A 14,350-nucleotide genomic window follows, 5' to 3' on the forward strand; every position below is an offset into this window, starting at 1 on the left:
CAGATCACGAGGTCAGGAGATCAAGACCATCCTGGCCAACATGGTGAAACCTTGTCTCTACTAAAAATACAAATATTAGCTGGGTGTGGTGACACATATCTGTAGTCCCAGGTACTTAGGAGGCTGAGGCAGGAGAATCGCTTGAACCTGGGAGGCGGAGGTTGCAGTGAGCTGAGATCACACCACTGCACTCCAGCCTGGGTAACAGAGCGAGACTCTGTCTCAAAGAAAAAAAAAAAAGAGCTTCAGAACTCTCACTCTTCCTCCTCTCTCCAAGCCCCCTGCGGCTATGAATTAAAACAACAGACATGATCTTTGTCTCTGAAATTCTACAGAGGAGTTTTCCTAAGCAATGTTGTTTACTGCAATGCAAATTTTCTTGAACTATTCATTTTATCTCAAAATCATTTCTGAATCTCACGGTCATTAATTTCAAATCCAGACTTGCCTTTGTATGTAATTCTACGTAGCACTTTCATTCATTAACAAAAGTTCAGGGGCCCATCATGATGGCGCCGGTGGTCTCTGAAAAGATCCAACCAAGCACTTGGTCTAGTGTGCTAGAACTCCCATCTGCTGCTGCGTAAATGACTCGCAGCGGAGTTTCTAGGCTAAAAGCACAGCAGTTTCCCTACTGTGTAGGCATGATACAGGATTCCCGAACAGGAGGCCGTCGTGGGATCCAGAGCAGGCCCTCACTTGTCTGGAGCTCAGTTTCATCAGCTCTAAAACAAAGGGATTCAATTAAATGGCCTATTTTGTCCTTTCCAATTAAAAAGACTCTAAATATATAAGAACTCTGTCTCAGGAAGCTGAACTCTTTTTTGTACGATGCTGAAACAGCTCCCCCCGCCCACCCCAACCTTGCCACCACGCACTCAAGCACACAGAACCCGTGAAATAAGAACAGCTCAAACTTACTGGGTGCAAAGTGCCAAGGGCTTTATATACATCATTGCACTTAATCTTCACAATAAATCTGTGAGGTTGCTACTAATTTTTCAGATGCCCAGAGAAGTCAAACTGAAGGCCAAAGTGGGAGCCTTGCTTCTTCTTTGTTAGACAGGAACCTGGCCTGGATTTTTTGTGTTTGTTTGTTGGAGATAGGGTCTCGCTCTGTTGCCCAGGCTGGAGTGCTCACTGCAGCCTTGATCTCCTGAGCTCAAGCGATCCTCCTGCCTTAGCTTCCTGAGTACTGTAACTACAGGCCTGCACCACCATGCCCTGCTAATTTTTTACTTTTTGTAGAGACAGAAGCTCGCTATGTTGTCCAGGCTGGTCTTGAATTCCTGGGCTCAAGCAATCCTCCCGCCTTGGCCCCTAAAAGTGCTGGGATTACAGGCAGGAGCCACTGCACTGGGCCCTAGCCTAGATTATTAAAGTACTTTCTGGCTCTGTAACATCCTGTAAATCTAGCTTCATGGTCTTCTTCAGCTTTCCAAGTCAGCTACACCAGGGGTGGGGGCCCAGGAACGTGGGATTCTTCCTGACGTGCAAGATGTGCAGTGGCACCATCATCCTTGGATTCTACTTTTTGAATATTTTTTTTAGCCATGCTGGTTTTATTCATATAAAGCAGCACCCAAAGTGTTCTCCTGGAGCCTTTAAGAGCCTCCAGGACAAACAGAGCTTCTGTACACTTGATTCCAAACCTCCTCCTTGCTCTCAAAAGGTCAGACACCTCCAGAGTTTCTCTCAGGAGAGTGACTGAGTGGAGTTCCCCTCTTGTGGGTGTTTGGCTTGCATCAGGCTGCTGAGTGAGGCCGAACCACAGCAGAGTGATGTCACCTCACTTTCAGGTCTGCTTTCAAAGCACATATTAAAGTTTCTGATTCTACCACAGCCACACATTTTCTCAGTCTTCATCTTCCATCCCTGCCTTAAGCATTTCAGTCTATCCAGCCAATCTCTCTCTCTGTCTTTCTCTCTCTCACTCATACACACACGCTCATACATACACTCATACTCTCATTCATCTTATATTTCATAGTTCAAAATAAACATCAAAATTAAGGCTGTTCCTGTGACAAGAAAGTATATACAAAGAAGTGAGAGGCTGATTTCATAAAACCACCCGCATTCAGGGCTCTTTGGAACCATCCTCCTCTTTACAGGGCTGAGGGCTGCAATAAATAGAGCTCATCAGAGACTCAGACATACTCAGAATAAGAAGTGCACACATTTAATAGAGCAGCTGTGTTGGTCTGCGTTCCTGGAGGGGTGTGGGAGGAGACTGGCATTCATTTGCTGCTCTGGAAAGGCTGTGCCAACAGCACCAAAAGGAGCAAGGAAGTTCCCAGTGCCGTGGGCGGCGCCCACCAGGCATGAGGTCCACCAACGGGACCAGTTTCCTCGCCCACCCACCAGCCATGGCCACCAAGGGGCTGGCCACCAACACTGTACCCACCTGTGGGGCCTCCAGCCTCTTGGAGGTGAGGTGGGGCTGTGTGGGGGACTCCCCAAAACCCTCCCACCAGAACATCCAGGAGTGACTCAGTCTGGTGCGAGTCTTTGGAGTGGGAGGGGCAGGACCATCCTGAGCAACCTGTAGCCCCTCGGGGAGAAGGACACCAAGACTTCCGAGGCCATTGGAGGCCACCTCCCCACAGGAAGGAAGAGCCTAGGCCTCCATGTCCTTAAGGAGAAAAATCCTGCCATCCAGGAAAAGGAGGCACCACTTTACTTCCCATTGGGCCTTCACTTCCTGTGGGACCTCTGGATGGTATTTAGCAAACAGAAATATGGAACACTCAGTTACATCTGAATTTCAGATAATCAGCAAATCCTGTTTCTATGTAAATATGTCCCACATACTGTATTGGGTATACTTAAGACTAAAACATTATTTGTTACTTATCTGAAATTTAAATATAACTGGGCATCTTGTTTTCATCTGGCAATTCGCCCTTCCTCGTAGTCTTCCCTACGGTCCGGCCTTCCCAGGTGAGAGTTAATTCTATGCGCTCTCAAGCAGAAGTTTGTTCAGTTCAGATTCTCCTGGGATTCCTGGTGAAAAGGCAAAGATCTCAGGCCACATCTGTTGACTAATATCTCTGGGGGTGCGACCCAGAATACACATTTTATTAAGTTGTTATCTAAGTGGTTCTGATATACATTTGTATTAGTTATCTATTGCTTCTGAACAAATTACCCTAAAAATCAAGGCTGAAAACCACCAATATTTATCATCTTGTAGTTTACATGGGTGAGGACTTTGGGACTGACTTGGCATTATGATCCTGGCTTGTGGTCTTTCATGGCGCTGCAGTCAAGATGTTTGTCATCTCAAGCCTTTGCTGGCGCTAGGGAGTCTGCTTCCAAGCTCACCTAACTGGCCCTCAGCAGGCCTTGGGTCCTGGAAACACCAGTTCCTCACCACAGGGACCTGTCTATAGGGCTGCTCACAGCACGGCATCTGGCCTTTCCCAGGGTTAGAAAGGAGATGGAGGGAGGGAGAAAGGGAAGAGGAGAAAGGGAGAGAAAGAGAGAAGTGAGGGGTGGAGGTGAAGCACAAACACAAAAGTGAGCCCTCAAGACAAATCTTCTCAAGGGAAGAGGGAAGAGAATTACCCAAGAGCATGAATGGCAAGAGGCGGGAATCCTGGGAGCTGTCTTAGAGGCTCCCTACCACCATGTTCAAGTTTGGGAATTCCTGCTATAGACTGGTCCTCAACACACTGCAGCCAAGACACATTGTAAACAATGGGATCCAGTGTATTTCTTTCCTTATTTTTCCTTGCTTCCACTCCTCCTCCCTGTCCACTTTTTGGTGATCTGAGACAATAACAATGAAAAACTATAAACAAGTGAAGAAGAAAAAGAAATCAAAATAGCAATCTTAGGAGGCTAAGAGTAAATTTTAAAATGCTGGCAAATACTGTTTGGGTAGAATGAAACTATATGCAAATCCCAAGCATATATAGCTGTGTCCTAAAATGTCTTAGCATTCAGTGTGGTTCTTGGAGAATCTCCTGCGAGTACTAATGAAAATATAGGAGTAGGGTGACCAACTGTCGTAGTTTGACCAGGACTCTCCCATGTCTGGGCAGAACAATATGGTTGGTTACCTTTATAACAAGGAGCCAATAAGTCATTGCATCAGCCACTCTGCCCCCATCTAGAGACTGAGGGGGTCGGCCTCGTGATGGAGTGGAGAGGACATGGGCTTTGAGCTGCAGGCCCAGTATGTGCCTTTAGCTGTGGCCTTGAGCTATCTCATCTAGAAAACAGGAACCATGCATCTGCTTGGTAGAGCGTAAATGATACACAGGGGAGTGCCTTGTAAACTGAGAGGTGTCATCTCGATTTTAAAAAGAGCCCCTCCTGTCAAGGAAGGTGAGATCAAAAATATCACCCCTTTTCACTTTTGCGACCAAGTCTGACATTTTCTCTTTCACATAATCTGGCCATGCCGACTTCCTGGAGAGGTGAACACAGCCCACAAAAGCCATATTACACTCGTTTAATTTTCATCTTAATTTGCCATTTAACCCCAAATTGATTTATACTATTCCCTCCAGAAAATGCTAATCTCCCCAAAAGAACAGTCATCTCTATTATATCCTCAGTGACAGGTTTCCCAGGAAATCTGTACCAAGTCCTGATGTAAAAGATGTGATTCATCTTTCACAGCTCTGGCGGTGTGACTCTCTCCTCTCGGGGAGAGAAATGTCCCCAGCAGCACTCTTTCCCTTACCCTCCTCCACTGCCATTCCTCAAGGTTTGGGAGTGAAAAAGGCAGTAATATTTAAATTCTGTTAAAGTGCTCATTCCCTCTCTCCTTTTTTTTTCTTCTGTGTTGTCTCATTCTGGGGAGTAAATGTGCAGGCCTGCAAATTTATATGACCCAAAGTCTCTAATTCAAAATGGCAATACCATTTTGAATGAACTCTATTTTTCTTGAGATGGGTCAATTGCAAGAATGGCCATAATTCTCTTCTATAATGATTCTGTCCATCATTCTCCTTCACCCACCCCTGGGCCCTAGATGTGAGTCTCAGTCACCCAACAAAGACCTTGGACTGATGATAATGCAGAGGAAAGATGATCTCAGTCTGTTCCCTGCCACTTTGCAGCTATATGACCTCAGACCTCTCTTAGTCTCAATGGGGAGAAAGAGATCTGGCTGTCCTATGGCATCAGGTGGTTGTAAGGATGAAATAAACAAGATTAATATCAATGAAAGTCCTTTCAAAACCTTAGAGTGCCATATAAATAAAAGGTAGTTAGTTTATTCATTAGAGTCCTTCCGTTGCCATACTTCAGATATCTTGCCAGCTGAGTATTCCATTAGAATTATTACTTGCATTGGTTACTGGGTGAGAATTTCTGCTTACTGGCCTTGGCAGGTTTCCCTAATAATTTAATTAAAGTATTTAAATTTAAATTACTGGAGGTAATTTTAAAACTTTCACAAATCTGCTGCCTCATGCTTTTTGTTTTATAGTTTTAACACTTAAGAGGCTAATTTTTGGCTGGTCTGAGTGCAATGGTGTTTACAACTAATTGATCACAACCAGTTACAGATTTCTTTATTCCTTCTCCACTCCACTGCTTCACTTGACTAGCCTAAAAAAAAAAAAGAAGGCTAAATTTTGCCCCTGCACTTTAGGCACACCACCATCAAGACCAGTTTATAAAGTATGTCCTTTCCCTGACATTCAAGATGGTGCTATTTCAGTTTACACAGAATTTAACTTTTAGTTTTATACCATTTCTATATAGATATGGAATGTTTTTAAAACCTACTTTTGCAATCAGCAGTTCTACCTCGATAAAATTGACTTTTAAAAAATGAGCCAGGCTTAGCTAATCTTAAACAAGTACCATAATTAAAGAGAAGATAAAAACACAGCTTCCCTCCCTGGTTCCTTTAGTTACATGCAAGCTTGTAGTTAATATAAAAGTAAAACATTACCACCATGTCAAAAGAAAAGAGGAAACTAAAAAAAAAAAAAGGTTCACCTATCAGCCTGATACCACAAGTGGATAGACTGAAAATGAAACAAAGTGAATTGCTTCATTAACAGCATCCTTCTTCTGAAAGAAAAACGATGGGAGGGTTGGGTTCAAAGACTCAACCTTATCCTACAGCGCTTTTTCGTCTTTCCAGGGCATGTGGTGAGTGGGAGTTAAGGTCAGTACCTTGCATAAGATCTCTCAGCCAATTCTTGATGGAGCTAGGCAAAGATGTTGTGATGGTTAATTTTACATGTCAAGTTGGCTGGGCCAAAGTGTCCAGATATTTGGTCAAACATTATTGTGGGTGCTCCTGGTGAGGGTGTTTTTAGATGACATTGACATTTAAATTGGTTGACTTTCAGTAAAGCAGATGGCCCTCCATGATATCTGATAAGCTTCACCAATCATCTGAAGGCCTTAATGGAACAGAAGGCTGGCCTCTCCTGAGCAAGAAGGAGTCTGCTAGCAAACAGCCTTCAGACCTCAACTGCAACATTAGCTCTTTACTGGGTCTTTAGCTGCTAGCCCACCCTGTAAATTTTGGACTGACCAGCCTCCATCACATGAGCCAATTCCTTAAAACCAATCTCTCTCTCTCTATGCACATCCTATTGTTTCTGTTTCTTTGGAGAACCCTGACTAGCAGAGATGTAAAGCAAGAAGCACTTTACACAACAGGATAAGAGTCTGAGCCGTTTCCCTCCTCCACAGTAAATTCACACACACACAGGCATGACTTTTAAGCTGAGATAGGAGCTTTGATTATTTCAAGGACACTGACTAGTGGAGTGGCTGTCAGAATTTTGCAGCTCTGCCCTGCTGGGAGTCAAAAGGCTGGGTTGAGTCCCCTTCCCACAGCTTACTGGCTGGGGGGCCCCAATTGAGTTATTTAACTTCTCTCAGCCTCAGTTTCCTCATCAGACAAAACAGAAAGCTCTTTGTAAACACTGCTATAGAGTGTCTGATATTATTTTTACTTACCATATTTCTTAAAGCAATAATAATAGCTAATATTTGAGGACTTTATATGTGCCAGGCTTTGTGCCAAGAAGATATATTATCTCATTTAATCTGTCCAACAACCCCATGATGTGCGTAGTACCATGTCTCCACTTTACAAATGAAGAAACTGAGATAAAGAGAAGTTGAGCTGCCTGCCGAGGTCACATTGCCGGGATGCAGCAGAGCTGGGATCTACACCTGGCCTATCAGAACTAGGGAACATTCTCCCTAATGATTAGCTCTGTAACTGCAGATGGTTATTTAATCACTTTGAGTTCTGATATTCTTGTATGTGCCATGGGATACCTGCCCATCTCCTAGGCCTGTTGTGAGAATTCAGGGAATGACATTTGGGAGTGACATCTAGCACACTGCGTGGTGTGCACTCAAAGAGTGTGAGAGGAATTTCTATTGTAGGCACTTGTTACGTACTGAATGTTTGTGGCCTCCCCAAATTCCTATGTTGAAATCCTAACCTCCAATGTGATGGTATTAGGAGGCAGGGCCTTTGGGAGGTGACTAGGTTATGAGGGTGGCAGGCTCATGAATGGTATTAGTGCCCTTATAAAAAGACACAAGAGCTTGCTCTCTCTTTTCTCTCTGCCAAGTGAGGACACAGCAAGAAGACACCCACCTGCAAACCAGGAATAGGGCCCACACTAGATGCCAGATGCAGGCACCTTGATCTTGGACTGTCCAGCCTCTAGAACTGTGAAAAAATTAAACAACAAAATTTCTGTTGTCTAAGCCAGCGTTCCCCAACCTTTTTGACACCAGAGACTCATTTTGTGGAAGACAATTTGTCCACGGACCAGTGGTGGGAGGCATTAAAGTCTCATAAGGAGCACACAAGCTCGATCCCTCACATGACAGTTCACAGCAGGGTTTGCGCTCCTGTGAGAATCTGATTCCGCTGCTGATCTGGCAGGAGGCAGGGCTCACTGGAGTGCTGCTCACCTCCTGCTCTGCACCTCAGGTCCTAACAGGACATGGACCAGTAGCAGTCCACGGCCCAAGGACTGGGGACCCCTGGTCTAAGCCACCCAGTCTACAGTATATGTGTTATAGCTGCCTGGGTTAAGACAATGTCCCATGTCCCAAAACACCAGTCCCTTCACAGGGGATAATTTAATCCCATGTGCTAATAGGGGAAGCAGCCAGGTTTGCTGGAAATTAATGACTACTCTGCCATAGTTAACAAAACCTTGTTTTAAGAAATATTTTTCATGAAAAGAGTAGATGAATTTGAACAAATGTTTAATGTTAAGTCTTTTGTTAAGTAAATACCTTCTTATTGAATATATTTATGATTAGTTTATTTATAGAGTCTAAACGACTGTATAACCCAGTTTTTGACATATCAAATAATACTTAAAATGCTGATGAAATATATTTCATACTTTTAATTTTTAAATTTTATTTATTTATTAGAGACAGAGTCTCTCTCTGTTGCCCAGGTTGGAGTTCAGTGGCGTGATCTTGGCTCACTGTAACATTTGCCTCCTGGGTTCAAGAGATTCTCGTGCCTCAGCCTCCTGAGTAGCTGGGATTACAGGCATATGCCACCACACCTGGCTAATATCTCATACTTTTAAAATATAGCTGTAAGATGAATTTGTTAGTTTGTTGGGGCTGCCATAACAAAGTATCACAGACTATGTGAACCAAAATCTAACTGTGCTTCTCCCATCTTCTAAGAATATCACACTGGTACCTGAGAAAGGAAAGCACATAAAGCCAGGAGCACCTACTGAACCAGTAACAGCAAGTAGTTACTTAGCCACAAATCACACCACGAGGGAAGGAGAGAGAACTTCAGAACTTGGGGGAGGCCAGATGGGCCTCAGGATCCTGATACATGGGGTGTGAGTGGGAGAGGGAAGAAAAGATAGCCCTAGAGATAATTCCTATTTCCCCAACTTTGCTCTCCTTTCCCCTCCTTTTCCCTTGACCTCCCCCAATCAGGCCACAGCGCCATTTCTGAGTCGCATATGCCACCCCCAATCATCCCAGCAATGGATCCTTGTCAATTTTGGTGCTTTAATGTTGGGGCTTACGTCCCCTCCTTCCATTCAACAGTGAAAACCTGAGGACATTAGGGTGAGCCATTTTCTCTTTCACGTCTGTGTCCAAATTTAGCTACATCTCCTTCCATTCTCCCTTCCCTCCCCACCTTCACTTCCCTCCCTCTTCCATTAGTCTTGCTGAAGAGGTGACTCTTTTTTTCAGGAATCAATCTGCCTGTGCTCAGGTTCCCATTCCTTCCCTCCAGGCTCTTCTACCCTTTGTTCCATCAATCATCCACCCCCTAGTCACCTCCACATGAGGTTTATCTTCAACCACAACCTCCCTCCCCATGCACTTCTACAATCCTCTCAACCCGGTCTCCTGTTTCCTACCAAACTTTATGAAATAAGCTACTACTCTGACTTTCTCCACTGTTTTGCCCTGCTCTCCATTCACGTCTACTCATTTTTGTATTCCTTGTAGAACCTAGAACTCATATTGTAGGTGCTCGAGGAAAGACAGATAGATTAATCATGGAACTGGATAATCAACTATTCCTGAGCAATAAGTGCGAGGATGGGGCAAGATGCAAAGAAGATGCTGTTCTTGTCTTCAAGGAGGAGGCCGTGGAATTTGTGAGTTAAAACAGGCACACAAAAAAGTCAGTAGATCCACACTGTGAACAAACAGAACAAAGTCTTTAAAATGGAGGCATCAGGAGAGAGGCCCCCAGGACTGGAGTAACAGCTTCCTGTCCCCCTAGTGCTTATGTGAGTGCAGATAAAGTCATAGGTAAACCTAATAAGGTGCAAGAACCGACCCCTGAGCCACAGTTGGGACTTTTATAAAATGAATGCTTGTGGTGAGTATCTGGGATCCTCCCTTGTTGGAGATGGACAGTGTCCCTGGAGGGAGGAAGCAACAGTGGACAAATGGTTCTGTGCCATGGACAGCTCAGCGCAGTGTGAATCAGTGTGGGGTACCCAGGGATTCCTGAGTATCTGAGTGATGGAAGCCGGAACCTGTTCCTGGCTTTCCCTGGCTGTGCACCAACCTCTCCAGCTATAAAATGAGGGGTGATGCTCTGAAGACATGAAGTGTGAGCAGCAACCTCTGGGTGATTTTCCACATTCTCTGCCCACTGTCTTCCGTAACCTTCAGGGCTGCCCCCTCCAGGCAGCAGCAGCACCTCCCTCTCTGAGCAGCATTGGCAGCTGAAAGGAAACACTGGTGGGCTGTGACTGCTGAGCCTTCCCCTGAGGTTCAGGCTTGGAGGGAGCCCTGTACCAGGGGCCAGGCTTTGTGAGAACTTGGCACCCTGGAAGCCCAAGGTCCCAGTGCTGCCTGATCCTCCACAGTAGAGCTTCTCACAGGCTAGGCTGCTTTCAATCAGGTCCTGGAGCTCCCACGGACCGAAATAGCATTTACAGCCTGCCTGGGAAGGTCTACAACCCTAAATTCTTCTAGGAACAATGAAATCAGAGTATTGAGCTGAGCAGTTGTTTCATTTGATAGGTTGAAGGAATTAAAGGAAACACATTTGCAAAACCAGGTCACTCCACTATGCTCCAGTAAGTAGAGTAATAATAATTGGTATCAAATACTGGCGTGTCCCAGGTTCTGTCCGGTAGTAGCCACTCCCTTCAGGAACTTGCTCCTCTACATAACAATGGGCAGCTGGTACCCAGAGCACCTGCCACATGGCCTGGCCTGCCAGATGCAGATAAGGAGAGATGATGACTCCTTGTCTTGGGTCACCTTCTGTGAAGAGAAAGCGTGAGAGGAGAAGATTGATAAGATCTGGTCCAGGATCAGCTAGGGCCTGAAAGGAAGCCAGCTTGGGAGAACGAGGGGAGCGGATCCATAGTCCATCTCCACCCCCTGCCACGCAGCGGGGGCTGAGGACCCTGCTCATGTAGAGATGCAGTAGATCTGCAGACAGCTACTGTGAGCAAAGGTAGCTGGAAGTCCAGGTGCCCCGTTTGTTCTTTTCAAATGTGGTACGCAGCTGAGCAGGGGAAAGAAGGAATCAAGCCGTTTGTAAACCGTGAGAAATACCCACAGGAACTCACATTTCCATCCAGATTTCAAGTTGACGTTTGGCTCTGACATCCATCTTACTGTTCGAGAACCCTAAGACCTCCATAGGTGGACATAACAAATGTCACCACTAGGCCAGGCGTGGTGGCTCATGCATGTAATCCCAGCACTTTAGGAGGCTGAGGCAGGTGGATCACTTAAGGTCAGGGGTTCTAGACCAGCCTGGCCAACATGGCAAAATGCTGACTGTAATAAAAATACAAAAATCAGTCAGGTGTGGTGCCGCACACCTGTAATCCCAGCTACTTGGGAGGCTGAGGCACAAGAATCGCTTGAATCCAGGAGGCAGAGGTGGCAGTGAGCCGAGATCACACCACTGCACTCCAGCCTGGGCAACAGAGGGGAAACTCTGTCTCAAAAAAAAAAACAAAAAAAACAAACAAAAACAAAAACAACCAAATGTCACCACCACTATTATCATCCCTGTCTCACAGGTGAAAAACCAAACTCAGACTGAGGGACCTGCCTCAGAACTCACAGCCAGTCAGCAGCAGAGGCAGGAGTGCAGCCTTCTCCCTCTGGCTTCTGTTAGTCCAGAAAATCCCCACCAAGTGATGCTGAGATAAATCTTCAATCAGGAGAAGGACACGGTGACCTGAGGGGGTCTATGTGGCCACGCTCCTAATCATAATCAATGATTGGCATGGATTGTTTGGAAAGATGTAGTAAAATACTCTGGGGACTCATGGATGAATCAGAGTCAAGGGAAATGTCCTATGGTTGGGAAGTGTTTCTGGGGAGATTCACACACAAGCTCCTGACCAGGGGCAGCTGAACAGGCAAAACCCTGGGCTCTCTCTTTATAGAATCTCACGCTTCTTGCCAGGAACCTCAGGGGAGTATAAAAAATGATGAGTTTTTTTTTTTTGTTTTTGTTTTTTGTTGCAGAATAACAGTCACATTTTTTAAGGCTATCTGGAAAGTTACATCTGTCCTCTGGAGACACTAGTGAAAAAATAAAGTAATAGATTCCCCTCCAGTCTTTTACCAAGAATTACAAACCTACTAATAGCCTTCACCCTTTCTGTCTCTCTCTCTCCTTCTCTCTCTCTCTCTCTCTCACACACACACACACATACCCCTACCTCTGCTCCTCTGCTCATATTTCACAGGGCTGGACAGAGATCTTTATCTAAATGCATAGCTCTGAATTGCTAAGTGGCAGGATTAGCTTGGATCCTATGTTATCCCTGATCACATTAAGCAGGTCAATGAGGCAGAACTTCCATCAGAATTTTTTTTTCTCTCTTTTTTTTTTGAGATGGAATGTCACTCTGTTGCCCAGGCTGGTGTGCAGCGGCAAGATCTCGTCTCACTGCAAACTCTACCTCCCGGGTTCAAGCAATTCTTCTGCTTTAACCTCCCAAGTAGCTGGGATTACAGGCGCACGCCACCACGCCTGGCTAATTTTTGTGTTTTCAGTACAGACAGGGTTTCGCCATGTTGGCCAGGCTGGTCTCAAACTCTTGGCCTCAAGCGATCCACCTGCCTCGGCCTTTCAAAGTGCTGGGATTACACGCATGAGCACCACGCCCAGCCGCCACTTCCATCAGTTTTTGAGTCTGAAGCCCACTCATACGCAACCCCAACATTTAACCTGGTAAGCTGGTTAATTCTGCTACAACTGCAGCCAATCATCTGTCAATCATCAAAGCTACCTTTAAGATCAACCTAGGACTCTACCGTGGGAACGGTAGATGTGGGGCAGGTATGTGTCCTATACTGGCCTTTCTCTTCACTTTCTGCCACCACACATAGGCAGTACCCAAGTGTCAGATTTTCCTGAAGGCTGGGTAACTGAAGGGAAATACAACAGAAAAGGAAAAAAATTGAAACTCCACTCTGAGAGTGACTTTCCCCATAATCCAAGAGAAAAGCAACAAGAAAGCACCTTCAGTTTTAAAACTATTTTTTTTTAAGCTAAGTTCGTGCTTCGTCGCCCAGGTTGGAGCGCAGTGGCACGATCATAGCTGACTGCTGGCTCATCTCCTGGGCTCAAGCACTGCCCCCACCTCAGCCTGTCCAGTAGCTGGAACTCCAGGTATGTGCCACCATGCCAGGTTAATTTTTTGAAATTTATTTTTAGTAAAGACAAGGTCCCACTACATTATCCAGGCTGGTCTCAAATGATCCTCCTGCCTCAGCCTCCCAAAGTACTGGGATTACAACAAGCGTGAGTTACAACACCTGGCCAGATTTTTTTTTTTTTTTTTAAAGAAAGGCAAAATTTATTATTAGATTCAAAATATTCACAACCATTTTCTTTTTTTATTATTATACTTTAAGTTTTAGGGTATATGTGCACAATGTGAAGGTTTGTTACATATGTACACATGTGCCATGTTGGTGTGCTGCACCCATTAGCTCGTCATTTAACATTAGGTATATCTCCTAATGTTATCCCTCCCCAATACCCCCACCCCATGACAGGCCCTGGTGTGTGATGTTCCCCTTCCTGTGTCCAAGTGTTCTCATTGTTCAATTCCCACCTATGAGTGAGAACATGTGGTGTTTGGTTTTTTGTCCTTGCGATAGTTTGCTGAGAATGATGATTTCCAGCTTCATCCATGTCCCTACAAAGGACATGAACTCATTTTTTATGGCTGCATAGTATTCCATGGTGCATATGTGCCACATTTTCTTAATCCAGTCTATCATTGATGGACATTTGGGTTAGTTCCAAGTCTTTGCTATTGTGACTAGTGACCTGGCCAGTTTTAAAACTTGCTCTCCTGGCCAGGTGCAGTGGCTCATGCCTGTAATCTCAGCACTTTGGGAGGCTGAGGCAGGAGAATTGCTTGAGCCCAGGAGTTCAAGACTAGCCTGGGCAAAGTAGCAAGACCTCATTTTGTTGTTGTTGTTATTTGTTTTAATAAGTTTTGAAAAAGAAAAAAGAAAAAAGGCCGGGTGCAGTGGCTTACACCTGTAATCCCAGCACTATGGGAGGCCGAGGCAGGTGGATAGGCCGAGGCAGGCAGATCACCTGAGGTTGGGAGTTCCAGACCAGCCTAATCAACATGCAGAAACTCCGTCTCTACTAAAAATACAAAATTATCTGGGCATGGTGGCACATGCCTGTAATCCCAGCTACTCGGGAGGCTGAGGCAGGAGAATCATTTGAACCCAGGAGGCGGAGGTTGCAGTGAGCCGAGATTGCGCCATTGCACTCCAGGCTGGGCAACAAGAGCGAAAACTCCGTCTCAGAAAAACAAAAACAAAAAACAAAACAAACAAAAAAAAAACACTTGCCCTCCAGATGGCAAACCTCACTGCCCAAGTA

At 45.2% G+C, this 14,350-nt stretch overlaps 1 pseudogene; it reads right to left on the reverse strand.

Annotated features, from left to right (window-relative positions):
* Positions 1-891: 891 nt before the first annotated feature.
* LOC129012191 (putative uncharacterized protein encoded by LINC01599) lies at positions 892-14,112 on the reverse strand (annotated as a pseudogene).
* Between the last annotated feature and the right edge of the window lie 238 nt (positions 14,113-14,350).

The sequence above is a fragment of the Pongo pygmaeus genome, chromosome 15 (genome assembly GCF_028885625.2).
Source record: "Pongo pygmaeus isolate AG05252 chromosome 15, NHGRI_mPonPyg2-v2.0_pri, whole genome shotgun sequence".
Lineage (NCBI taxonomy): Eukaryota > Metazoa > Chordata > Mammalia > Primates > Hominidae > Pongo > Pongo pygmaeus.